Source organism: Macaca thibetana, chromosome 7 (genome assembly GCF_024542745.1).
Source record: "Macaca thibetana thibetana isolate TM-01 chromosome 7, ASM2454274v1, whole genome shotgun sequence".
NCBI classification, from domain to species: Eukaryota; Metazoa; Chordata; class Mammalia; order Primates; family Cercopithecidae; genus Macaca; species Macaca thibetana.
The window spans coordinates 136,333,677-136,361,548 of NC_065584.1; the positions used below are offsets into that span (position 1 = coordinate 136,333,677).

Below are 27,872 nucleotides of genomic sequence, written 5' to 3' on the forward strand. Positions count from 1 at the left end.
TTTAAAAATAAAATGCTTTTAAAACAAATGAACAGACTTACACAAATTAAATATGACTGAAAAAAGGTCTGAAAAAGAGCCTCCTGTTTTTTGTTGTTGTTGTTTTTTAAGACGGAGTCTCGCTCTGTGGCTCAGGCTGGAGTGCAGTGGCCGGATCTCAGCTCACTGCAAGCTCCACCTCCCAGGTTTACGCCATTCTCCTGCCTCAGCCTCCCGAGTAGCTGGGACTACAGGCCCCCGCCACCACGCCCGGCTAGCTTTTTGTATTTTTTTAGTAGAGACGGGCTTTCACCGTGTTAGCCTGGATGGTCTATGATCTCCTGACCTCGTGATCCGCCCACCTTGGCCTCTCAAAGTGCTGGGATTACAGGCCTGAGCCACCGCGCCCGGCCTGAGCCTCCTGTTGCTGATACAAAGAAAGGAGCATGATGTTGAAAAGATGAAAATTCATTTGAATGAATAAAATATGGATGGCCAGAAGAATTAGTGAGAGGTAAGAGTGAAACAGTAAATTGAAGCTTCATCTTTGCTGATGCAATATAATTCCAGGCCTTCAGAATAGGGCAAGAATGCAGAATGCTTATTGCCTCACATTTACACTGGCCTTTAATTTCACCTCACCTCTTCTGAGTAGGTGAAGTCTCTTCTAGCTTGCCTTTAGTAGTTCCTGTTCCCTATCTCCCTCTTCCTTTTGTTCCTTTCCTCCTCACGACCATCATGAAAATTGGTCTGTGGAGATCTGAGTCTTTCCTAAGCTTCTCATACTGGGATGAAGATTATTTTTAGGATTAATCTGAGTCACAGAGGGAGGAGGGAAAGAACCATTTTAATCTTTTCCTTTTCACTCCTTCATAACCTGCTGTACGGCTAAATCATTTTACAAACACGTCTTTCCTCCTTTTCCCTAGGAATGCTTTGCCTTTTATTTTTCCTTTGGAAACAGTATCCATAAGCCTTCATCAGAAGCTTCTAAAAGTGGAAGGAATTTTTCTTTGTTAGAATGGACCACGGGCTAAATTAAAGGAGATTGCTATAAGCTGCTTTCATGTAAGTAAATCCATTTATTATTATAGCGGTTGTTGGGATCTGAGGGGTTATATAGTTGCCCCTGCTTCCCTTTCTCACTGGCCCCCTCAGCTATACCCCTGTCTTAGTCTGTTTTGTGCTTTTTATAACAAAATACCTAAGACTGAATAATTTATAAAGGAAAAAAAATTATTTGGCTCACAGTTGTGGAGGCTGGGAAGTCTAAGAGGGGACGGCATCTAATAAGGGCCTTCTTGCCGCATCATCCCATGGTAGAAGGCGGAAGGGCAAGAGTGATCTCACGAGGGCAAGACACTGAACTCGAAGCTTCCAGCTTTATTATAATCAGCATTAATCAATTCATGGGAGTGTAGCCCCTATGACCTAAATACCTCCCATTAGGCCCCACCTCCCAACGCTGCTGCATTGGGGATTAAGTTGCCAACATACCCTTTTTGGGGAACACGTCCAAACCATAGCAACCCCACTCTGGATTTTCCCTTCTGTCCCTCCGAGGCTGAGTGTGGAAGGCACTCCTGCTTTCTGTGGAGAGATGCAGGCAGAGACTGTGTTTGACCTTCTTCCTTTGCAGCAACACGCTTGAGCATGCCTCATGTTTCACTGTTGGACCACATTTCTTTGAAGGGTAAATAAGCATGTGAACGCTACACTTTAAAAAACATCTCTACCAATTTACACATTAAACACTGAGGAAACAAGAACAAACAAAACCCCCCCACTAAGTTACCCCAAAAGGTGGGAGAAAGTTCTGTCTTGGATAAAATAGGCACTCAAAGGCTATCTGTTGAATGAATTGAATGAATGAAGAGAGATCTGGGCCAGGTGTGGTGGCTCATTGCCTGTAATCCCAGCACTTTGGGAGGCCGAGGAGGGCAGATCACCTGAGGTCAGGAGTTCAAGACCAGCCTGGCCAACATGGCGAAACCCCATCGCTACTAAAAAAGTACAAAACTTAGCCAGGTGTGGTGGCGGGTGCCTGTAATCCCAGCTACTCAGGAGGCTGAGGCAGGAGAATTGCTTGAACTTGAGAGGCAGAGGTTGCAGTGAGCTGAGATCACACCACTGTCCTCCAGCCTGGGCGACAAGAGTGAAACTCCATCTCAAACAAACAAACAAACAAACAGAAAAAAGATCTGGCTTAACTTAGGTGAATGATAGTTTAAACAGGCAAGCTTCTGGCTAAAGATACTAACAACAACCCTTATTTAGAGTAGGTTAGCCTTTTCAGAGTGCTTCCACACATTATCTCATGTACTCCTTGGACAGACCCTGCCCTGCGAGGGAGGGGAGCAGGTGCTATTTATACCATTTTAAAGTTGAGATTAAATGACTTGCCTGGAATCAAACAACTAAGTGGCAGAACTGGGGCCAACACCTAGGTCTGCTGACTACCACTGGCACCAAGGCACCAGAGAGATTCTTCTGGTTTCAGAGTGGAGCCCCCAAGGGTTACTGTTGGAGGACTTGTCTTACTTAAAACTGTCATAGACTGTGTGGAAGCAGACCCATGTAGGAAACATCACACGGCTGAAATGGCCTTAAGCTCTCCAGGGGAGTAAACACCAAGCAGATGGATCTAAATTGAAAAGATAAGCTTCACACAGCTTATGTGAGTGGACAAAAATATGGCAAATGAGTTTCATTCTGTACTGAATTGGAATAATGCATTTAGTATTGTTAGTCTAAAGTCACTTAAAAGATGAGTTTGGAGCTGTGTTTTATTCTAAGAAAGAGGCCCATGAGTTATTGTTGACTATTTCCTAAAGTCATATAACAATATGCTAGGCCTCTTTGCTAAGAACGTGGAAAACAGAACTGAAAGCATTATTTTGTCTTACATTTGACAAAATGGTAATGAAGTTATACGTGGAATCATGCATTTAATTCTCCCTGGAAACCGTAAAAAAGAGTCTAGTATTTCATAGATATACCAGGTCAGAGAAAGAGGTAACTAAAATGACCAAATAGATTTCCTAAGAAGAAAGTTGCTTTAAAAGTAGAATTAAATAAGGGAAAATTTGAAGGAAACCCCTATTCACCTTTCATTTTTAACAAACATTTATTTGAGAAACCACTATATTCAGACACTATGCTCAACACTAGAGTTTACAATGACTAAAACACAGAAGTTCACAATCATTGTGTGAGAATACCAGCCGGGATGAATCATGAGTCCAACTCAGCACAGCTATTCTTGTGTGCTTAATGAATTGGCAGCTGGTTTAGGGTGCAATCTCTTGAACTTGGTTGGTATGTGTTGGTTGCCGAGGCCAATCAACCCTGGTAAACCTGCAATCAAGTTCTTCAAGCAGCAAGTCTGAAGGACTGGACCCTTCATATCAGCTACAGCATAAAGTGAAGTTATGATTTATTAACAGTGTCGTTAACATTTAGTTGTTTACCTGGGTCTAACAGATACCATCCTTCTCTGTGGTCTCAGCACTTCTGAGCTAGGAAGGTGCAGATAGTCCCTGCTTGTGACTGAATTATGTTCCCAAAAGTTGATTTCTAACTTGGTTGTTTGAAACTGAAAATGCATTTTTTTCCCCAGAGAATTAATGTTAGAAATACTGGTTCTGTTCTCAGGCAAACTCTTAGAAGGCCATTTAGCTTTGAGACTATAGAACTGTGACCTACGACATTGTTTCTATGGGAAAATGTGCCCCAGAAGGAACAAGGTCTTCCTTCCTACCCCACTTCCTACCTCCCTGTGTAATGAAGCCTGTGTGTTTACTACAGGAAGTGCTGCTCCCAAGAGTGGGCGGCTGGGCTTTGAGGCAGCCTTGGACACTTATCCCCAAGGGCAGAGATATTCTCACTTCTCCTGCCCCAGCTCTGGCAGGGAGGGGAGTGGGAGCAGGTCGGGAGTCTGTCCCTGACCCATCTTCTTCAGGGCTTCTGGTGGGTGGGGTTCTAGCAAGACTGGCTACATAATTTCTGGGGCCCTTTGTTCAAAAGGCAGAAAAATAAAAATGCTGCTAAGCTAGTGAAGTATAAAACTTTTTTTCCTTTCTTCTGCTCTCTCTCTCGACTTGTTACAGTGTTTTAAATATGTGATTTAATGTTGTTCTATGTAAGAAAAAAGAAAAATTTAAATGATTAGCATGAATGTTATAATTCATTGTTATACTGTGCAAAACCAGTTTTAAATACAAATATAAGATCATTTAACTCCCGAGGCAGGAGGATTTGCTTGAGCCCAGGAGGCCAAGGCTATAGTGAGCTGTGTTTGCACCAACGTACTCCAGCCTGGGCAACAGAGCTAGAGCTCTATCTAAAAATTAAAAAAAAAAAAAAAAAAAAAAAAAAAAATTAACTCCTTTGTGGACTCACCAAAATGACACAATTTCTATTTTTTAGCTCTTACATACATATATAGTTGGTTATTACCAGAACAGTAGAAAAACTACACAAAACTACCTCAACTGTTATTTCACCTTTTTTTTTTTTTGAGATGGAGTTTCACTCCATCACCCAGGCTAGAGTGCAATGGTGTGATCTTGGCTCACTGCAACCTCCACCTCCCAGGTTTAAATGATTCTCCTGCCTCAGCCTCCCAAGTAGCCGGGATCACAGGTGCCCGCCACCACGCCTGGCTAATTTTTGTATTTTTAGGAGGCATGGGGTTTCACCATGTTGGGAAAACTGGTCTCAAACTCCTGACCTCAGGTGATCCACCTGCCTCAAGCCTCCCAAAGTGCTGGGATTTCAGGTGTGAGCCACCGTGCCCAGCCCTTATTTCACTTCTTGATGCACACACATTGTACTCACACTCCACCTTTGACTTACTGAGTAAGAAAGTACTAAAAGGCAAAGGAAATGTCCTCAGCACAAGCAGTCAGCTAACACAGGGAAGTGACACAAGAAAGAAAAGATACGATACAGTACCTTGGACTTTAATGTCTTAGGATGCCACTGCCTTCTTTCTGTTTGAAGTTCTGGTTCCAGTGGAAAGCATGACTTCTCAGAACCATCAGGACCCCCACTTACTCAGTCGTAGACAAAACAGGCTTACCTTGTATAAATACTTATTTGCTTTGTCTCGTTGAATTCTGAGGCACTGTGGGCTCACCAGAATCCTGTGCACGTGGGTCATGGAGAATGATATATATGAATGGAGTGGCAAGAAATAGTGAACATACTTATTGCATCTATCTCCTCTGCTCACCTGCGGCTTCACTGCCACATCTGATTTCACTACACAACGTGAGTTCAAAGACAAAATCATCAGGAATGTCGGCCGAGCGCGGTGGCTCATGCCTGTAATCCCAGCACTTTGGGACGCTGAGGCGGGCAGATCACGAGGTCAGGAGATCGAGACCATCCTAGCTAACCTGGTGAAACCCCGTCTCTACTAAAAATACAAAAATTAGCCGGGTGCGGTGGCGGGCGCCTGTAGTCCCAGCTACTTGGGAGGCTGAGGCAGGAGAATGGCATGAATCCGGAAGGTGGAGTTTGCAGTGAGCCGAGATCTGGCCACTGCACTCCAGCCTGGGTGACAGAGCGAGACTCCGTCTCAAAAAAAAAAAAAAAAAAAAAAAAAAAAATTCAGGAATGTCAAGATAGTCGTAGCAGAGCATTAAACCAAGCATGGGGTTCTTTTGCACACAGGGCCCTGTGTAATGCCCTGGTTGTGGGAGGGAAAGGAGAGAACTGTGGCAGTATGGGATGGGCATTCATAGGTTTAGAGGCCAGGATGGGCAGGTGAATCTTAGGCCTCTTGAGCCCCTGGCTGTTTTTCTTCCAGAACACCAGAGCTAGGGGATTGCCAGAGACAATGATGAGTGCAGATAAAGACTGCAGAAGTGGTTATCAGTTTCCGGGGATGATGACATCCTCTGGGAAGGCAGTTCCAGTGGCAGTAATTATCAAGTGGCAAATGGCGGGTGAGAGGCGGGATTGTGGAAGGCAGACCTACTAAGCCTACCATATTATATACTAATTGATAAATGCAGCACTCAGAATGACCAGTGAAAGCAAATGTTGGGTACAGGTTTAGTTAGAGGTAGTGATTACCTTCTTCCCCAAAGGACAGGATAGCTTGACTACTGAAGTGTAAAGGGGAGGAGCATGACCCTTGTGAGTTGAAAGCTGCTTTGTCTCCACAACTCAAAATATTTATCATTCCCTGTGCATGGGCTGACGAACATCATGTCTATTCTTTCCTTTTATTTACTCTGGTCATGTGGCAGAGGCCCAGGTTGTTCTCAAAATCTGAGACTAGTTATAGAAGGCTTTGGGGTCTCAAGAGGTTCAAGTTGGACACTGTCTCCAGAAATTAGGAGTATCTGTTCTCCTCAAGCTATTGGGCCTCTCAAGATATAAGGAAAGACAGAATGCAGTAAGAAAACCTTTGGCCTAAATTTCCCTAAAGCTAGAAAGTGTCATTCTCTCTATGCTTCTCTTAAAAAGTGTGTGTTGGGGGAGGCTGTAAGCTTTGTATTACTAGTTTAATTCTACCATTTCTACAAATTTGCCCTGCTTGCAGAAAATACTGACTTCCAAAGCAGACAAATTAGAGGGGCTCTTTGGATTATTTATTTGGTTTTATAAATTTATCCCAATAGATATTTCCCAGTACATTCAAATGTTTAATTATATAACCATTATTCAAAAAGTAAATGTATAGTTTTTGTCTCATAAATTGATTTTATTACAAGGAAAGCCAGGTTTTGTCTAAAATATTTAATTTAATTTTTTTTTTTTTTTTTTTTTTTTGAGACAGAGTCTTGCTCTGTCGCCCAGGCTAGAGTGCAGTGGCACGATCTCGGCTCACTGCAACCTCTGCCTCCTGGGTTCAAGTGATTCTCCTGCCTCAGCCTCCCGAGTAGCTGGGATTACAGGCGCCCACTACCATGCCCGGCTAATTTTAGTATTTTTAGTAGAAATGAGGGTTCACCATCTTGGCCAGGCTGGTCTCGAACTCCTGACCTCGTGATCCACCTGCCTCAGCCTCCCAAAGTGCTAGGATTACAGGCATGAACCACTGTGCCTGGCCTTAAGTAATTTCTTACAGCTTTTTTATGAAATCCCATTTGTCATAGTCTGAGAAAATGATAGAACATTTGTAAAGTGTGTACCTGAAACGGGTTACTCGGTAGGAACTTGATAAATGATTGCTATTACCATTCTCCTCCTGAAGGATTATATATATATATATATATATATATATATTTTTTTTTTTTTTTTTTTTTTTTTTTTTTGAGATGGAGTTTTGTTTTTGTTGCCCAGGCTAGAGTGCAATGGCACAATCTTGGCTCACTGCAACCTCTACCTCCCGGGTTCAAGCGATTCTCTTGCCTCAGCCTCCCGAGTAGCTGAGATTACAGGAGCCACCACACCCGGCTAATTTTTGTATTTTTAGTAGAGATGGGGTTTCTCCATGTTGGTCAGGCTGGTCTTGAACTCCTGACCTCAGGTGATCCACATGACTCGGCCTCCCAAAGCGCTGGGATTACAGGCATGAGCCACTGTGCGTGGCTTTTTTTTTTTTTTTTTTTTTTTTTGAGACAGAGTTTCACTCTGTTGCCCAGGCTGGAGGGTAGTGGCACAATCTTGGCTCACTACAACCTCCATCTCCTGGGTTCAAGCGATTCTCCTGCCTCAGCCTCCTGAGTAGCTGGGATTACAGGCACAAATCACCAGGCCAGGCTAATTTTTGTATTTTTAGTAGAGATGGGATTTCACCATGTTGGCTAGGCTGGTCTCGAACTCCTTACCTCAAGTGATCTGCTCACCTTGACCTCCCAAAGTTCTGGGATTACAGGCGTGAGCCACCGCGACTGGCAGAGGGGATAAACTCTTGTTGCCCCATCCAGTTAAATGTGGGATACTAGTTTTGTTTGCAGGTAGTCTTCCATTTCCAAAAAGCATTCCTGTGATCTGCCTCTCATCAAAACGTATGTACAGGTTTGATGGGTTTTGACTGAAAACATTCTCTCCATCATCTTTAACTATCGCCAGTCCTCATTATTCACAGATTCTGTTTGCAAATTTGCCTATTGCTGAAACTTATTTGTAATCCCGAAGTAGTCACAGCACCTTTGTAGTCACTTTTGAACATGCACAGTAACGAGATATTTGAGTCACTCTACATGAACATTGCCAGCTGAGGCCAAATAAGACAAGATTCTGCCTTCTTGTTTCAACTCTTGTACTGTAAACGAGTATCCTTTCCATGGTCTATTTGGTGCCATGATTTTTTTGTTTTTAGAAACAGGATCTATGTTGCCCAGACTGGACTCAAACTCCTGGGCTCAAGTGACCCTCCTGTCTCAGCCTCCTGAGTAGCTGGGACTATAGACTCATGCCACTGTGCCCAGCCTTCACATTTTTTTGCTTTCTGTTGGTGATTCTGCTGTTAAAGTGGCCGCCAAATGTATTGCTGAAGTGCTGTATGGAGTTCCTAAGCACAGAAGGCTGTGAAGTGCCCTACAGAGAAAATACATGTTAGATAAGCTTTATTCAGGCATGAGTTCCAGTGCTTTTGGCAGTGAGTTCAGTGCTAATGAATCAACAATAAGTATTTAAAAAGGTGTTTTTAAACAGAAATACACATGAGACAAGATTATATATTCACTGGCTGATAAGAATGTTGTGCCAGAGGTTTGCAGGAACCTAACCTTGTACTTCCCCTAGGAGCAAGGGTTCAGTTTTCACTAATTTACTGTTCATGATGACTTTACAGAACATAAGTAACACAAATAATGAGAATCCACTGTAAGGATGAACTGTACTTGGCAATGAATTTCTTCAGTGGAAGGCTGTTTTGTTTATTTACAAATCAAATTACAATGTGTTCTTCTATAAACCATGTCTAGGAGAGCAGTCATTTTAAATTAAGAGTATAAACAGACACACAGAAGCTTCCAGTTGGAGACCATGGAAGTTATCAGCTGGCTGTAGGCCCCTCCTCTCCTCAGCAGTTCCTTTTAGAGCCTCCTTGACAGGTGGCCATTGTTTTCTGATTGAATGCTTCCAGTGATGTAGCACTCATTTCACGGGGAAGTCCTGTCCACCATGGCTCAGTTCCAACGTCCAAAACAGTCCTTTCTTATGCTAAGCCAATGCCTCTCGGTAACAGCCCTCTCAGTGGTTTTAGATCTGAACTCCCAGAGCAACCATTCTCTCCTCTGCACACAATAACCCCTCAGCAAATCTCTTCTGCAGGTTAATCAGACCCAATTCTCACATCTTTTCTTCAGAGAACATGCTTTCCACACCCTGCCTGAATGTCTCCTAATGAATTACTCTAATTTGTTATGTGTGGTAGCCTTTGTAAATGTGGTGTCTATATTTGAACACATAAGTTCAGATATCTTGAGCTGAATCGCGTAGGTGTGGTACCCCCTGGGACTTGGACACTGTTTCCTATTAACACATTTTGTTACATTTTCTTTTGGCATCTGCTCACACTGCATTAATATCCCTTATTGTCACAATAGCAGGTTAAGCCAAGTCTCCCAAATCCTGGCCCTTTTCAAATGATTTTTCTGAACAAAGATATTATACTTTATTGCAGTCAAATCTCATCTTTTTAAAAAGATTCTTTGCAACCTATGGAGATGATTCTGAGTAATTATTCTGAAATCTAGCACACTGTTTTATATCTCCTTTAAGTTTAATAAGTACCTTAACTCAAAACATTGATAAAAATATTACCCGGCCGGGCACAATGGTTCACGCCTGTAATCCCAGCACTTTGGGAGGCCGAGGCGGGAGGATCACAAGGTCAGGAGTTTGAGACCAGCCTGGCCAATATGGTGAAACCTCGTCTCTACTAAAAATACAAACATTAGCCTGGCGTGGTGGCGGGCGCCTGTAGTCCCAGCTACTCGGGAGGATGAGGCAGGAGAATCCCTTGAACCCAGGAGGTGGAGGTTGCAGTGAGACAAGATCATGCCACTACACTCCAGCCTGGGCGACACAGTGAGACTCTGCCTGAAAAAATATATGTGTATTACACAAGACTAAAGAGGGGAAAATTTGTGTTGCTTTTCTAGAGAACTCTCTCAAGATTCCTTGTCATGCCATCAATTGGCACTCTGAATCAACCTTTCTCTGCTATAATCTAAACCCACATCACTCCATCTTATCCACAAAGGTGTCTTGCCTTCCTGAAATGACCAATTTCTTGGTTAAGTAATGTAAAAATCCTATTAAGAAAGGAAGTGGTATTTCTTTGTAATGACTTACTTGAAGAGAAGTCATGACGACATGTTACATTTTCCCTAACATACTGTCTTTAATGATTTATATCAGACATTTTCCAGGGTTTACCATCAAATGTAGCAGTTTGTATTGCTAAACTCTATTTTCCATCCATTTTGAAAATCAAGGTATTTGATAGTTTATCTTCATAGGGTAACTTAACTGGAAGAAGATAAAACAAGAAGCCTAAAGAGGGAACTTAAAGAGGTAATGTGGGAGCAACTGGGTGACTTAACACACATCTCTGACTCATCTAAGCATTCACCAAGTCCACTTTACCCAATAATCTTTCTTGTATTACCATCTCCTTCCTCAGCCAGTAAAGGTACAATAACCATCTAAATATACTGTGTCTCTCTCATGAGATACAGTTTGGTTTGACTTCTCTATTACTTGCAACAGAAAAAAATTTTTACTTACATAGGAAAGGGAGGCTCCTTAGAGGACATGGGAGTTTTGTTACCAGAAGACCATACATTGGATACAAGGCAGAAAAAACAATGGATTCTTCTACCTGCTCCAGGTCTCCAATCTCTTGCTCAATCTACTCTTCCTATTAATGCCAGTGTTATATTCTAAAATACTAGTTGTATCCTTTACATTCCTCTCCTAGTTTTGGATGAAATCCGAAAGTAATCAAGGCCTCAATGTGGTGCTAACTTGTCTTCAGTCTCCCAGGCCTATCAGACTTCTCCCATTTTCCAAAGTGTGCCCTGCATGCTCATGTCTTTTTTTCCAGATACTACCCGATGGAATCAAGCCCAGTTCAAATACTCTCTCTCCCTGTGTCCCCAGTTCTTATCAATTGTTCCTTCCATTATAGTCCAACAAGAGCAAGTAATTTGCATCTCTGCTCAGGAAGCACTCATCTAGCTCACGCTGTACTTATTTTTTCTCTCCTGCGTTCCTCCACTATGGCAGTGACTTTCAAACTTTCAGCAATAGCATAGCTCATAGCAATAATAAGCAATAACTAGAAATACATTTTACATTATGTTCCAAGAGACACATTCATATAAACTATATATTTCATCAATTTTAAGAAGTACTTCCTCCATTTTAATGCCTGAAATCAGGATTTAGGCCAGGTGCGGTGGTTCATCCCTGTAATCCCAGCACTTTGGGAGGCCTGAGGCAGGAGGATCACTTGAGCTTAGGAGTTGGAGATCAGCCTGGGCAACAAAGAGACCTAATCTCTACAAAAAATAATTAGCCAGGTATGGTGGTGCACACCTGTAGTCCCAACTACTCAGGAGCCTGAGGCAAGAGGATTGCTTGAGCCCGAGAGCTTGAGGCTGCAGTGAACCGTGATCACACCACTGCACTCCAGCCTGGGTGACAAAGTGAGAGTCTCTCAAAAAAAAAAAAAAAAAAAAAAAAAAAAAAAAAAAAAAAAAAAAGATGTGGCAATAAGGTATCATATTTTGATAGAGTTTTCACTTTCTTAATAGTACATAAAATAATGGCATGTTTCATAATGAATGACATTTTCAGATCTGTTGAAATATGTTACATAACCAAGACAAAAGTTGCACAAAACAATGTTTGCCCTTCTGGGCAAGCTCTCTTTAGTTTTTTGCTCCATTAAGACAAAATGCAAATTGTAATCCACTAAAATGATTTCACTACTCACTAATGGATCATAATCTGCAGTTTGAAAAAATGCTGAGAATTGAAATTTTTTTTGTTTTGTTGAGACGAAGTTTCACTCTTGTCGCCCAGGCTGGAGTGCAATGGTGTGATCTCGGCTCACTGCAACCTCTGCCTCCCAGGTTCAAGCAACTCTCCTGCCTCAGCCTCCTGAGTAGCTGGGATTACAGGCATGCACCACCATGTCTGGCTAATTTTGTATTTTTAGTAGAGAGGGGGTTTCACCATGTTGGTCAGGCTGGTCTCAAACTCCTAACATCAAGTGATCCACCCGCCTCAGCTTCCCAAAGTGCTGGGATTATAGGTGTGAGCCACCACACCCGGCCTATGCCCAGCTAAATTTTGTATTTTCAGTAGAGACAGGGTTTCACCATGTTGGTCAGGCTGGTCCCGAACTACTAACCTCAGGTGATTCACCTGCCTTGGCCTCCCAGGGTGCTGGGATTACAGGCCTGAGCCACTGCACCCGGCCAAGCATTGAAACTTTTTATAGCTACAGAATGGGATTTATTTATTTATTTATTTTTTGGAGAGGGAGTCTCGCTCTGTCACCCAGATTGGAGCGCGGTGGCGCGATCTCAGTGCACTGCAGCCTCCACCTCCTGGGTTGAAGCGATTCTCCTACCTCAACCTCCTGAGTAGCTGGGTGGCGCACGCCACCATGTTTGGCTAATTTTTTTTTGTATTTTTTAGTAGAGATGTGGTTTTACCCTGTTGGTTAGGCTGATCTCAAACTCCTGACCTCAGGTGATCCACCCATCTTGGCCTCTCAAAGTGCTGGGACTACAGGTGTGAGCCACCGCCTAGAATAGGATTAAGACCTAAAACTGGGCTGGGTGTAGTGGCTCACACCTGTAATCCCACCACTTTGGGAGGCTGAGGTGGGCGGATCACTTGAGGTCAGGAGTTCAAGACCAGCCTGGCCAACATAGTGAAACCCCCTCTCTAATAAAAATGCAAAAATTAGCTGGGTATGGTGGCGCCACCTGTAATCCCAGCTACTGGAAGGCTGAGACAGGAGAGTAGCTTGAACCTGGGAGGCAGAGCTTGCAGTGAGCCGAGATCCTGCCACTGCACTCCAGCCTGGGCCACAGAGCCAGACTCCATCGCACACACACACACACACACAAACTAAACTAAAACTGGCCGGGCCCGGTGGCTCACTCCTGTAATTCCAGCACTTTGGGAGGCCGAGGCGGGTGGTCAGGAGTTTGAGACCAGCCTGCTCAACGTGGTGAAACCCCGTCTCTACTAAAAATACTACAATTAGCTGTGCGTGTGGTACAAGCCTGTAATCCCAGCTACTCAGGAGGCTGAGGCAGGAGAATCGCTTGAACCCGGGAGGCGGAGGTTGCAGTGAGCCGAGATTATGCCACTACACTCCAGCCTGAGTGACAAGAGCAAAACTCCATCTCAAAAAAAAAAAAAAAAAAAAAAAAAAACCCAAAAAACTAAAACCAATTACATTAACATGACTTTACAATTCAACTATCTGCAATAAATATAACTTGAATTCCAAGAAACTCTTGCCCAAAACGGTGGAGTTGCAAATAACTTGATCGTGGTTTCAGGAACTTCCTAAAATCCATTTATCTCATTAAGTTACTGACAGAATTTGCCTTCATCAGGGTAAACAGCCCTCTGCTCTACTGAGTTTAACAACTATTTATCCCTTTAGGCTCTCTTCAAAACTCTCCCCATCCTCTGCCCACCCATCCTAAACTATGATATCACAAATTTGTCCCAAACCCAATCAGAACCCGTCACTGAAAAACCAGTCTTAAACCAGATCCCTGGGCTGGGTGTGGTGGCTCACGCCTGTAATCCCAGCACTTTGGAAGGGCGAGGTGGGTGGATCACCAGGTCAGGAGATCCAGACCATCCTGGTCAACATGGTGAAACCTCATCTCTACTAAAAATACAAAAATTAGCTGGGCGTGGTGGCGCGCGCCTGTAGTCCCATCTACTCAGGAGGCTGAGGCAGGGGAATCGCTTGAGCAGAGGTTGCAGTGAGCCGAGATCGCGCCACTGCACTCCAGCCTGGCGACAGACCAAGGCTCTGTCTCAAAAACAAACAAACAAAAACCAGATCCCCCAAATCTTGTAATTATTCCATCCTTGACCTCCCCTTTTGAAAAGGTACAAAGATTCTGTCAACTTAGTGTCTCCCTTACTATTGTAAGCCAACTTTGCATTATCCACAGGTTATTTACCCGAAGTCAGCAGTGACACTGGATTAAACGCTCCTTGAGGGAAAGCACAGTGCTTGGTATTTATTCTCCCACCTTCTCTGGGTGATCAAACATTGACGGAAGAGGAAGGTAAATGAGTTCTCAAACAGTGAGAGGAAAAATGTCCTCAGGATCAGAGGAGAGCCTAGAGCAGGGGCAATGGGGCTGAAGGTAAGAGCTCTTGTTGCAGAAGTTGGAAATTCTGCGGTTGCAATAAGTCTCCCCTTTCTCTTGGTTTTATTCACTCATCACTTCTTCACACCTGGTACTCAGCTGACGTTGTTTTAAATATTAAAAAATAGAAAGCATTCCAGCTCACCCCAACCACTTAACTTCGTTACTCTGTGATTTTTTTTTTTTTTTTTTTTGAGACGGAGTGTCACGCTTTCGCCCAGGCTGGAGTGTAGTAGCGCGATCTCAGCTAACGGCAAGCCCCCGCGGGGTTCACGCGATTCTCCTGCCTCAGCCTCCCGAGTAGCTGGGATTACAGATGTGAGCCACCACACCTGGCTAGTTTTTGTATTTTTAGTGGAGACGGGGCTTTCACCATGTTGGCCGTGCTGGTCTCGAACTCCTGGCCTCAGGTGATCTGCCCGCCTGGGCCTCCCAAAGTGCTAGGATTACAGGCGTGTACCACCACGCCCGGCCCTTTGTGATTTTTTTTGAAGTGGCCTTTGCCTCACTCTTGAAGATGCCCATAATAATGGCTAAGGGGCTGTTGTATGGTTCTCATCGGCATTGTATGGTGATGAAGTCATTGAAAAAATATGCTGACCTGCGTCTCTAATTTCATAAATACTAAATTTCACATAAACACTGGAAAGGCTCCTTGGACTCAATAAGCCATTAAAAGTAATGTAAGTTTGCTTTTAGCCAAGAAGTGGGCCCAAGAAGGTACCCATCCACCTTTCTACGTTTCACAGTGCATCCCTTTTCAAATTCAAATTATCCTATCCCAGTTCCTGCAACAAGGCAGGTACTCTGGCCTCCCAGTCTTTGCTTACACTGTTCTCTCGGCAGAAACACCCTCCCCTTCACCTCCTGGTTACATCCGCTCCTCCAAGATCTAGCTGAAAGGCCACCCGTGGCGACCTCTCCTAAAAGCCTTCCTGCATACTCTCTGGCAGAATGAATGACCTCAGCACTTGGCCTCGGACGCGTCTGCCTTGTGCTCCGGCTGCCGCCTTCCAGCCTAATCCATCTTGAGGACCAGCCTTCCTGGAGACTGAGGCCTCTTCCTCTCGGATTGCCCAGTGCTCTGCACGTAGTAGGTGCTTAGTAAACGCTCGCACTGGGTTTGGTCACTTTGTTCCCTTAATGCCGGGGCAGGTAGTGGAGCAGAGACGGCCCCGGCTGTCTTCCTTCTTGCCCGCCCGCAGGCAAAGCCCCCGGAGGCGCAGGACTAGCCGCGTGCCTTTCCCACCGCCCCCGCGGCGCGCACAGCCCAGTCACGGGCGCTGGAAATTCCGGCGCGTGCGGGCGCGCTGGGCAGGGCGGGGGCGGGAGAACCCGTGGAGTGAGCCTGTGACGTGAGGGGGCGTGGCACGGCGAGGCCCCGCCCCCTCTCCCTCGCCCTCTCTCGCGGGTCGGGGTTACATGGCGGCGACTGCGGCAAAGCGAGAGCCTCGGAGACGCCGCTGCTGCCAGCACAGCCGGAGACCTGAGCCGACACTGGGGGCTGTCCGCGGGTCCCGCACTCTCTCAATGAGTCGGAGAAATCCCGTGAGTGTGTGTGTGTACGTGTGCGGGGTGCGCCGGCGGGGCGGCTCGGGAGGGCGGCGCGGCGGGCCCGGCAGCGGCGGAGCCGGCTCCCTCCTCCATTGTGTGTGACCCTCCGGCGGCTGCCGCTCAACAAAGGCGCTTTTGTTTGGTCTGCCGCCCGCCCCCTGCTCGTCCGCTTGCCCGCTCTCTCGGGCCTGGCCGGCGCGTCCCCGCGCGGGCCGGCGGGCGGCGGGCCGGGGTCTCCGCGTGGGGCCGGCGAGGCGGCCAGTGGGCCCCTCCCACCCGGCACGCCCCTCGCCGGTCGCCCTGCCGGGCTGAGCCCGTTCCCTGGCCCCGCACGCCGGCTGCCGCCCCGCCACCTGCGCCCGGCTCCGCGGGTTCGAAACCCAGCCGGACCAGAGGGCGGGCGAGCGAGGGGCGGCGGCCCGGGGAACATGAGGTGGCGTGGAGTCTCGCCTTCCTGGCACTCTGCCTTTCGAAATGCTCCCGCGTCTCCTCCCCCGTCCCACCCGGTGACTCGGCCTCAGCTGACTCCGGCCGGGCAAAGTCTCCAGTGGCGTAGCGCGCAGCGCTCTCCCGGCTCGCCTCAGAGCCCTGAAGTCCGCCCAAGTTTTGAGTCTAGCCATGAATGAGGTACTGAAAACTCGGAGACGAAATTCCTAATTTCCTCCCCCGGCCCTGCAGTCTTGCCTTAGCTTCTTTCGGGACCTTAAGTGGTGTTCTGTGAAAGTGCCCAAATGAAAGCTTGTTTTGTCGGTTCACCAGAAAGGGCCTTGTCACTTTGCTGTGCATTTTAGTCCGCCTTGTGAGTTGTGTCGAAAAGTAAAGGTGTTTTGGCAACCTTTTGTTTATTGACGAGTGTAGGACCCAACCGGTTCAGGTGTTACGGGGGAGCTCTGTGCAGCAGGAGCTTCTCGATTCCTTTCCTGTTTTATTTTTTCTTTTGCTTGTTCATTGGAAAAGGTCCAGTGAAAGGGACTGGTGAGTTGGAATTAGAAGCCGACTTGTATTAACGTCGTAATTCATGTTCATTGCTAAAGATGCAGTCTAAGTAATGACTTTTTTTTTTTAATTTTAACGGATACAGATGATTTGTCAAGGGGAAAAATTAACATGCCGTACAATGAAGAGCAAGCAGCTTCAGAGTAATTTTCTGATGGCTGATTCTTCTAGCCTGTCTCTTACAGTTCCGATTGGGCATGTCCTCTCCCTTTAACGCTGGAAAACCGAGATGGAAAGAATGATCTGACCAGAAGAATGTAGGGTCCAAACAGGGCCTGGCCCTGAAATCAGGAATTTCTTCATAGAAATGTCAGATTTTAATTTTTAAAAAATAATTTTGAATTGGGTGAAAGAAACTTTGTCTTTAGATAGTAATTGTTCAAACATGTTTATGAAGTGTTTGCTGTGTGCCAGGGAGTGTAAAGTCTTTTCACATATGTTACATCATTTATTAAGAATTGCCTTGTTAAGCGTGTCAAATTATTTATTGATGTCCTGAATTCAGTAATTGCAGTTAATCTAGAAAATATGCCAGATTTGAGCAGAACATATTTGATCACCTAGGTATTACTGTTCAGAAGAAAACACTGGAAAATGGAGAATATTTTAGGAAAAACTTCGTATATGAGGATATTTTGGAATTCAGTTATTTGCAAAAGAGGATTAGAAGTAGTCGTTGGCTACTTGTGATTAAAAAATCCAGAGAAGAGTGATCTGAAGTAAGTTAATTTTGCAATTAAAAAAATGCACTCATTCTAAAGACAAATGTTAGCACTAAAAGTGTTGCAGTGCTTTACATAAATTCATTTAAAGCATTGTGAGAATCAACTGACAAAATAGTAAGGTTTGCTGACTCAGGGTACTTTGCTGAAGGGGATGGGGTCGGGTAGGAGGAAGCTTACAAGTGCTGCTGCAAGTTTTGAGTTGGATGATGACTCATGCTGCCCACGGACTGCTACGTGGCTTTTTTTTTTTTTATTGTATTTTTTTTTAAATGATAGGCTAAAATGTTCCTGTCCACATTGAAATTCTCTCTCATTTTTTTCTGAAGAGGAACAGCAGTTTCTATAAAGTAATGGCTTCTTAAATTGCATTTTAAAAGGATATCCTATACCCTACAGGTGGAATTGTGTAACGTTTGCTGAGAGGAAAGGTAAAACCAGTTGCTGGTCAGGTGCTGAAATTAAATGTTTGATACTAACAGGTTTTTGGCTACTGCTGAGAGAGATTTGTTACAGGTTATTTATAAAGGACAGATAGTACTTTTATGGTGTCGTTAGAAATTGACCTTATATTTTTATTGGTTATGTGAGTTATCTTTATATTTAATATTTAATCAGATATGGCTCTGAATATGAAAGTTTCACTCTCATGGAATTATTAAAACATGATTATATGTTGTGCTTTGTGATTTATGTGAATTTTCTGTTTTAATAAAGACAATTTGAAATAGGTATTAGGCACTATTTTTCATTTTTTTTTTTAAGATAAGCTGAATGTACAGTTCCAAATTTAAAACTTTAAGTTGAAACTTGGTAATAAGATACATCTTTTGACTGATTTTAAAACAGGCAACGTTTAGCAAGTTGGCTTAAAATAAGATTGAGAGGGGGAAAAAGATTGAGAATGGCAGTTTAAGAGTGGGGCTGGGTGCGGTGGCTCACACCTGTAATCCCAGCACTTTGGGATTCCACTGAGGTGGAAGGATCGCTTGAGGCCAGGGGTTCAAGACCAGTATAGGCAACATAACAAAACCCTGTCTCAATTTTTAAAATAAAAGAAAAATTTCCCACCCATCTTCTAGTTTTTCTGTGTATACTGTTTAATTTTTCAAATGGATTTGAGGAGTTTGTGGACAGTAAAGTGTTTGTTGTTGTTTTTGTGAGACAGGGTCTTGCTCTGTCACCCAGGCTGGAGTGCAATGGTGCGATCACTGTTAACTGCAACCTCTACTTCCTGGGCTGAGGTGATCCTCCTACCTCAGCCTCCTGAGTCCCTGGGACTACAGCTGTGTGCGACCATGCCTGGCTAGTTTTTGTATTTTTTGTAGAGATGAGTTTTCACCATGTTGCCCAGGCTGTTCTTGAACTCTTGGGCTCAAGCAATCTGCCTGCTTCAGCCTTCCAAAGTGTTGGGATTACAGGCATGAGCCCCTGCTCCCGGCCCGTAAAATGTATTGTTAATGTGAATTAAATTTTTGGAACTATTTTGGAAGAGTATTGCGTGCTTTATATCTAGAGGATTTTTAAATAAAGTTTAATTCAAACTTAAAAAAAAAATTTCTAGTAAAGGAAACATAAAAATACAAAGTATTGAAAATTTTCAGAGCATCACATTACTTAGAGGTTTAACACATTTCCGGCATTGTTTTCAAATATAGGTAATTAGCTGTGGTGTGCATAATTCAGAGTTTAAAAACAAACTGAAGCCAGGGCAGTGGCTAACGCTTGGAATCCCAGCACTTTGGGAGGCTGAGGCGAGACTCCAAAAAACAAACAAACAAACAAAAACTGGATATCTTAGCTTGCTTCCTATCTGCAAGGTACTGTTTTATGAAATGCTGAGCCTTCTCACCACTGCTATCCAATTCCTTGTTACTTTTGAACCATTTGAACCTTGTGTTACTCTAGGTCCCCTGTTAAAATGGAAAGAAGATGCCTCAGAAGTAAATTCTGTGTGGCATTGTTGGCTGCCTTCATTAGTTCCTTCAGCCTGTTTTGTGGGCTGTTACATTACACTACAACCTGCCTGTGGTATGGGAATTTTGCTCATTTTTATTGCTGAGAGCCTTGACTGAGACTTTAAGAAAACAACTCCAATGTTACTGTAGTTAATGGCATTTTCCAGGGGTTGCTTTCATGTGAAGCTGATACTTTTAAGGTGACAGTGATGTGGGCCAAGTCCAGCACTGGTTTTTTCATCTCCATGAACTGCCTATTTGGAAAATACTGTGTGGCTCTCTGATAGAGTTGGTTTTTTTGTTTGTTTGTTTTTTGTTTTGAGATGAGTCTCACTGTTGCCAGGCTGGAGCGCGGTGGCGCCATCTTGGCTCACTGCAACCTCCGCCTCCCACATTCAAGCGATTCTTCAGCTTCAGCCTCCTGAGTAGCTGGGACTTCAGGCACATGCCACCATGCCCAGCTAATTTTTGGTTTTTTTTTTTTTTTTTTTTTTTTTTTTTTTTTAGTAGAGACGGGGTTTCATTATGTTGGCCAGGATGGTCTCGCTCTCTTGACCTCCTGATCCACCCGCCTGGGCCTCCCAAAGTGCTGGGATTACAGGCGTGAGCCACTGTGCCCGGCCCATAGAGTTCTAAAAGTTTTGTCTTTTATACATGTCAGTCTTTTAAGTCCATTTCTAAAAACTTGTTCAGAGATTGAATGCTTATATAGCAAATAAAATTTTCCCATTAATTTTCATTAAATTTGGTGGTTTTTTCACAGAAAAAAAATGGTATCATAAAACTTGTTTTTAGAATCCTAGCATTTACCTCAGAAAAGTCTGCCTCTGCAGAGTGCAAATCTATATGCATTTAATTCTGTACAATCATAAAACTTTTAAAATATTACTGTTTTGGAGGTGTCATGGGCATTATCTTGCTTCATTCATGTACATCATTTGACAGTTAAGGAAACTAAGGCCTGGAGAGATCTAAGACCTTGGTACTGAAAGTGTGAATTCTGGACCAACAGTATTAGCATTACCTGCGAACTTGTTAGAAGTTAGAATCTTGACCTCATCTCAGTCCTACTGAATTAGAATCTTAGAATCTACATTTTTTTTGTAAATAAGAGGCACAATCTTGCCCTGTTGCCCAGTTTGGATCGGAGTGTAGTGGTGTGATCATAACGCACTGCCACCTGGAACTCCTGGACTCAAGTGATCCTCTCACCTCAGTAGCTGGAATACAGGTGTGTGCCATCATACCCTGCCTTTTTTTTTTTTTTTTTTTCTTTTTCTTTTTTTTTAAGAAGTGGAGTCTCGCTGTGTTGCCCATGCTGTTGTCAAACTCCTGGCCTCCTACCATGCTGGGAAGAACCTACATTTTAACAAGATTTTTCAAGTCATTCAGTGCGCATTCAGTTTGAGAAGCACTGCTTAATGATGCATACACCTGGGCAGTATAGTGAGACCCTGTCTCTACAAAATAAAATGAGCCAGTTGTGGTGTGCGCACCTGTAGTCCCAGCTACTTTAGAGGCTGAGATGAGAGGATTGCTTGAGCCCAGGAGGTTGAGGCTGCAGTGAGCCCTGATCGCACCACTGCGTTCCAGCCTGGGCAACAGCAAGAGACCCTGTCTCAAAAAAATACGTAAATAAATAAAAATTAAAATGATGCATACATGGTTGTTCAGCTCGTTAGTCTTCTGAGCTGCTCTTTCCACTGACCCTTCTGAAAAAAGTCAAATGGAAAATGTAGAAGCTAATCACTGCCCAGTTGAACTTTCTATGATGATAGATGTGTTCCAGTGAGGTAGCCATTGGCCATGTGTGACTGTTGAATACTTGACGAGCAAGTAGTGCACTTGAGGAATTGAATTTTTTATTTAATTTTAGTTACTTTAAATAGCTGGACGTAGCTGGTGGTTACATGGACAACACAGATCTAGATGATCTTTGCCCACTCTAAAATCTAAGTTGTAATTTAATAATGGGTTAGACTCAGTTTAATAATTGTTCTCTCCTAATGTACAAATTGGAGAGAGGGTATGTTGACTTAGTTTTTCTAATATGCCCAGATATTATTTTAGTATGTATTATAAAACAGTGCTGATTTTCTAATTGATACATCTGTGTTCAATAAAGTAGATAATCTAAGTTGTAAGAAAGTCCATTCCTTCCCATCTTAAGAGGTATTTTCACTTGTATTTTTAAAAAGTGGCTATTATTTGCTTAGTTATTCTGTGGAAAGCATTGACAGGATAGTTTTTGCCTCTGGCCTAGTACCTCTAGGCTTGTTGGCACTTGTTGGTAACTTCCAGATTGATCTGCTGTTTATGTTAATTCCAGGTGCAGAAACAGAGTGGTTCATAACCTCCCACCTTTTTTTTTTTTTTTTGAGAGGGAGTTTTGCCCTTATTGCCCAGGCTGGAGTGCAATGGCGTGATCTTCACTAACTGCAACCTCCGCTTCCTGGGTTCAAGTGATTCTCATGCCTCAGCCTCCCAAGTAGCTGGGATTATAGGCATGCGCCACCACACCCAGCTAATTTTGTATGTTTAGTAGAGATGGGGTTTCAACCATGTTTGAAGTAGATAAAGTAACCTAACCTCAGGTGATCCACCTGTCTCGGCCTCCCAAAGTGCAGGGATTACAGGCGTGAGCCACCACACCTGGCCTTAACCTCCCACCATATGCAATGGGAAAATTCTAACCCTGTAGTCACAGGCCTATGTCCAAATTCCGGCATTTACTGTGTGTGTAATTTCATGAAGTTGCTTTTCTTAGAGAGTCATTGTTCTTGTTTATAAAATGATATTTGCAAGACTGTAGTTAGAGAAGAGAGAAATAATTTGTCATTTAGAAAATGCCTGTCATGGCTGGGCGCGGTGGCTCACGCCTGTAATCCCAGCACTTTGGGAGGCCGAGGTGGGCGGATCACAAAGTCAGGAGTTCTAGACTAGCCTGGCCAACATGGTGAAAACCCGTCTCTACTAAAAATACAAAAAATTAGCCAAGTGTGGTAGTGCATGCCTGTACTGCCAGCTACTCTGAAGGCTGAGGCAGGAGAATCACTTGAACCCAGGAGGTGGAAGTTGCTTTGAGCCGAGATCGCACCATTGCACTCCAGCCTGGGCGACAGAGCGAGACTCCATCCTGAGAAAAGATAAAACAAAATGGCTGTCGTGGCCGGGCACGGTGGCTCATGCCTGTAATCCCAGGACTTTGGGAGGCCGAGGCGGGCAGATGACAAGGTCAGGAGTTCAAGACCAGCCTGGCCAGCATGGTGAAACCCCATCTCTACTAAAAATACAAAAAAGCTGGCCATGGTGGTGGGTGCCTGTAATCCCAGCTACTCGGGAGGCTGAGGCAGGAGAATTGCTTGAACCCAGTAGGGGGAGTTTGCAGCAAGCTGAGATCATGTCACTGCACTGTAGCCTAGGCAACAGAGCGAGACTCCTTCTCAAAAAAAAAAAAAAAAATAGAAAATGCCTGTCACATAATAGGTTCTTAGTAGATATGAGTTACCTACCCTCCCCCTTCTGCTTGGATTTTATAGCCCTCTGTAATTGAGTTATATGCTTAAGATTCGAATCAGGCGTAATACATATTTTGAGTCTTGGTCTCTACCAGTTACTGTAATTTCATGCCTTGCCTCATTCACGTTGTATCCCATGTAGATTTCGCCACTTGTGCTCTGGATTTCTTCTCTTGACTTTTTTTTTAATCTTAATTTTTGTTTGTGTGTAGATGGGGTCTCCCTATGTTGCCCAGGCTGGACTCAAGCAGTCATCCTGCCTCGGCCTCAAAAAGTGCTGGGATTACAGGCATGAGCCACTCTGCTCAGTCTGTTGATTTCTCTTTATTTATGTATTTATCATTTATTGAGATGGAGTCTCACTCTGTTGGCCAGGTTGGAGCACAGTGGCATGATCTTGGCTCGCTGCAGCCTCCACCTCCCAGGTTCAAGTGATTCTTCTGCCTCAGCCTCTTGAGTAGTTGGGACTACAGGTACCCACCACCACGCCCGGCTAATTTTTGTATTTTTAATAGAGATGAGGATTCGTCTCTGTGTTGGCCAGGCTGGTCTTGAACTACTGACCTCAAGTGATTTGTCTGCCTTGGCCTCCCAAAGTGCTGGGATTGCAGGTGTGAGCCACCGCACCCTGTCAGCCTGTTGACTTCTTAAGGACTTACCTCGTTCTTGCCTGCATCATGAATTTTTCCCTTTCTGGATCATCTTTATTAGTATACAGATGTGCTTTAGAGCTGTACTGTCCAGTATGGTAGCTACTAACCAACAGTGCTTTCTGCAATGAAATGTGTGGCTGTTAAAAGAAAAATTTTAAAAATTTTGTTCCTCAGTGATGCTAGCCATATTTCAGTTGTTCAGTAGCCATAGATGGCTAATGGCTACTTTATTGGACAGTGCAGATATAGAACATCCCTATCATTGCAGACAGCACTATTGGACAGCAGCTCTAAGTGAGGCTTCCTTCTTTATAAGCCCTCTCCCCCATTCCACATTATTCTCTAGCTATAGCCTCATTTCTCTGATTCTCCTCCAAACCAGTTTTCAAAAGTTGTCAATTTTGTGCTCTCTCTACTTTCCTTTGCTTCTCAGCCTACTACAGATTGGCCTCCATTCTTACCACTAAAACTACTCTAATCAAGGTTACCACTGGTTTCTGTTTACTAAATTCGTCTTACAGGCTCTTGTAGGAGCATTCAGTGTAGTTGACCACTGTTTTCTGCCTGTTCATCTACTTCTCATTTTATGAGACATATGTTCTTGTTTTCCTTCACTTTACTCCTTGTTATACTGTATTTTTTTTTTTTTTTTTTTTTCTGAGATGGAGTCTCGCTGTCCTCCAGGCTGGAGTGCAGTGGAGCAATCAATGTCTGCTCACTGCAACTGCCACCTGCTGGGTTCAAGTGATTCTCCTGCCTCTCAGCCTCCCCAGTAGCTGGGATTACAGGCGCACACCACCACGCCTGGCTAATTTTTGTAGTTTTAGTAGAGACGGGGTTTCACCATGTTGGTCAGGCTGGTCTTGGAACTCCTAACCTCAGGTGATCCATTGACCTTGGCCTCACAAAGTGCTGGGATTACAGGTGTGAGCCATTGCACCTGGCCCTGTTTTTTTTTTTTTTTTTTTTTTTTTTTTTTTTTAAAAACAGGCTTCTCTCCTTTACCTGCATCTAAGTATTGGCATACCTAAGACAGGATAAAACTCCTGGGTTTTTTTTTTTTCACCCTCTTTTTCTAAATTCATCCCCTAGGTGGTCTCATTCAACTCATTGTTTTAAATGACATCTATATGTGAATCATTCTCATATTTATGTTTCTGGTTTAGACTTCTTGCCTGAGCTCCAGACATACTATCCAACTGCCTTGCTAGACATTACCACTTAGTAACCTAGTAGTCAGTTGTCTAAATATACTTCACATGTCCAAAATAGAACTCTCTTCCATAATATTCTTCTAGTCTTTGCCTCTTCCGTAACTGGCACCTAGGAGTTATCCTTGAATCCTGTTTTTCCCTTATCCCATAGCTAATCCATCATCAAGTTCTTTTGGTCTCCAGAATATCACTGAAATCTATTTATTCAATCATCTGTTTTATATCTTTATTTCTACCACCCTAGTCTCAGCCACCATTATGTCACCTGGCTTACTGAAATAGCTCTTAACTGGTTTTTGCTTTCACTCAGCTACCTTGTTCAGACATTCTTTCTCCCAGTAACAAGAATCTTCTTTCAAAAATGTAAATGAAATAGTGTAGATTGCCTGCTTAAAGTGGTTTCCTAGTTTTTCTTTGGTCTTAGTTATGAGATTCAGAATCCTGCCTCACGTGTTCTTCCTATCTTACTGCTACCTCCTTTCCTACGCCCTTTGCTGGAGATGCTGTGGCTACAGTGGCATTTCTTTTGCTCCAAAATGCCAAGTTTTGTCCCACCTTAGGTTGTTCAATTTGTTGTTTCCTCTGTTAGGAATGCCCTTCTCCCATCTCTTAGCAATGCTGGTAGCTTCTTATTCAGGTTTCAGCTCCTCAGAGGGCCATTTCCCAGCTACTAGGCCAAATCTGAATTTGTTGATTAGCTAACTTATTTGCTGGTCTGTCCTTACTAGACTGCAAGCTCTTTGGAAGCAGAATAACCTTGTCTGTCTTATTCTCTACTGTATCGTCATACAGTGCCTTTCACATGCTAAGTGCTCAGTAAATTTTTGTGGACTGTATAAAATGTTTGATTCCTTTAAATCTCGGAAGGGAAAAACTGCATTAATAATTGCATTGTACCCAGTGTAACATGATTCTGGACTGGGTCCTTTACGTCCCAAGTACATGATTGGGATTATTGCAGAAACTTAAATGGGGTCTGATTATGAGATGGTAGTACTATACCAGCATTAATTTCCTGATTTTGATGATTATATTTTAGTTATGCAGAAGAAGGATTTTTTTTTTTTTTTTTTTTTTTTTTTGAGACAGAGTCTCAGTCTGTTGCCCAGGACGAAGGAGTACAGTGGTGCAATCTCAGCTCACTGCAACCTGCACTTCCCAGGTTCGAACAATTCTCCTGCCTCAGCCTGCGGAGTAGCTGGGACTACAGGCATGCGCTACCCTGCCCAGCTAATTTTTTTTGTTTGTTTTTTTGGTTTTTTTTTTGAGACAGGCTCTCACTCTGTTACCCAGGCTGGAGTACAGTGGCGCGATCTCGGCTGACTGCAGTCTCTGCCTCCTGGGTTCAAGCAGTTCTCATGCCTCAGCCTCCCGAGTTGCTGGGATTACAGGCGCCACCTTGCCCGGCTCATTTTTTTTGTATTTTTAGTACAGACAGGGTTTCACCGTGTTGGTTGGACTGGTCTTGAACTCTTGACCTCAAAGGATCCACCCTCCTTGGCCTCCCAAAGTGCTGGGATTACAAATGTGAGCCACCACGCCTGGCCTTAATTTTTGTATTTTTAGTAGGGAGACAGGGTTTCCCCGTTGGCCAGGCTGGTTTCAAACTCCTGATGTCAAGGGATCCGCCCACCTTGTCCTCCCAATGTGCCAGGATTACAGGTATGAGCCGCCGCGCCCAGCCAGAAGAAGGTCTTTGTCTTTAGGAAATATACTCTACTCAAAGGATTGGGGAGTGAAGGGAGATATGTACTAGTCAATAAAAAAAAAGGTACAGTGAGAGATCTTGGAATTTGGTTTACAAACCTGGTTCAAATCCTGGCTCTCTCATTTATGTGTGATCTTGAATGTATTTTTTAAATTCTCTAAAATAAAGATTATAATATTTGTTTTGCCTATTGGGAGGATTTAGTGTAAGGGTATATGTCCAACACAATGCTTCACATATAATACAGTCTCAATAAAACCTTGCTTATATTCTTTTAAAATTCAAATATTAGAAAATGTTGACCAGGCATGGTGGTTCACGCCTGTAATCTCAGCACTTTGGGAGGCCCAGGTGGGAGGTTTGCTTGAGCCCAGGAGTTCAAGACTAGTTTAGGCAACATTGTGAAACCTTGTCTCTACCAAGATAATAAAAAAATTGAACCAGGCGGGGCTGCTCACACCATGGGCATAGCTACTCAAAAGGCTGAGGTGGTCCACCCACCTTGAGCACTGGTGGCGGAGGTTGCAATGAGTCATGTTCATGCCACTGCACTTCAGCCTGGGCGAGCGAGACCCTGTCTCAAGATATAAATAAAATAAAAATTTCAACATTTTATTTTCATGTTCAGTACTATGACTTCCTTTATAATATGAACAAATAATTTTTTTTTTTTTTTGAGACGGAGTCTTGCTCTGTCACCTGGGCTGGAGTGCAGTGGCGTAATCTCGGCTCACTGCAAGCTCCGCCTCCCAGGTTCACGCCATTCTCCTGCCTCAGCCTCCCGAGTAGCTGGGACTACAGGCGCCCTCCACCATGCCTGGCTCATTTTTTGTATTTTTAGTAGAGACGGGGTTTCACTCTGTTAGCCAGGATGGTCTCAATCTCCTGGCCTCATGATCCGCCTGCCTCGGCCTCCCAAAGTGCTGGAATTATAGGTGTGAGCCACCGTGCCCAGCCCAATAATTTTTAATTTTTAAGTTTTTTTTTTTTTTGAGACAGAGTCTTGCTCTGTCGCCAGACTGGAGCGCAGTGGCGCAATCCCGGCTCACTGCAACCTCCGACTCCCTGGTTCAAGTGATTCTCCTGCCTCAGCCTCCTGAGTAGCTGGGATTACAATCATGTGCCACCATGCTTGGCTAATTTTGTATTTTTAATAGAGATGGGGTTTCTGCATGTTGGCCAGGCTGGTCTCTAACTCCCAATGTCAGGTGATCCACCTGCCCTGGCCTCCCGAAGT

The 27,872-nt window shown here is 44.0% G+C and overlaps 1 protein-coding gene across 4 annotated transcripts in view; it reads left to right on the forward strand.

Annotated features, from left to right (window-relative positions):
• Positions 1 to 856: 856 nt before the first annotated feature.
• MAPK6 (mitogen-activated protein kinase 6) overlaps positions 857 to 27,872 on the forward strand; it is a 63,061-nt gene continuing 36,045 nt past the window's right edge. For 2 of the 4 annotated variants that reach the window (XM_050797931.1, XM_050797934.1), the window contains exon 1: positions 15,693 to 15,860. The gene's annotated coding sequence lies outside the window, so the exon portion shown is untranslated. Of the gene's footprint in view, positions 1,048 to 15,692; positions 15,861 to 16,272; positions 16,494 to 27,872 lie in introns of those variants that run through there. The other 2 variants (XM_050797933.1, XM_050797932.1) reach the window with 2 other exon arrangements.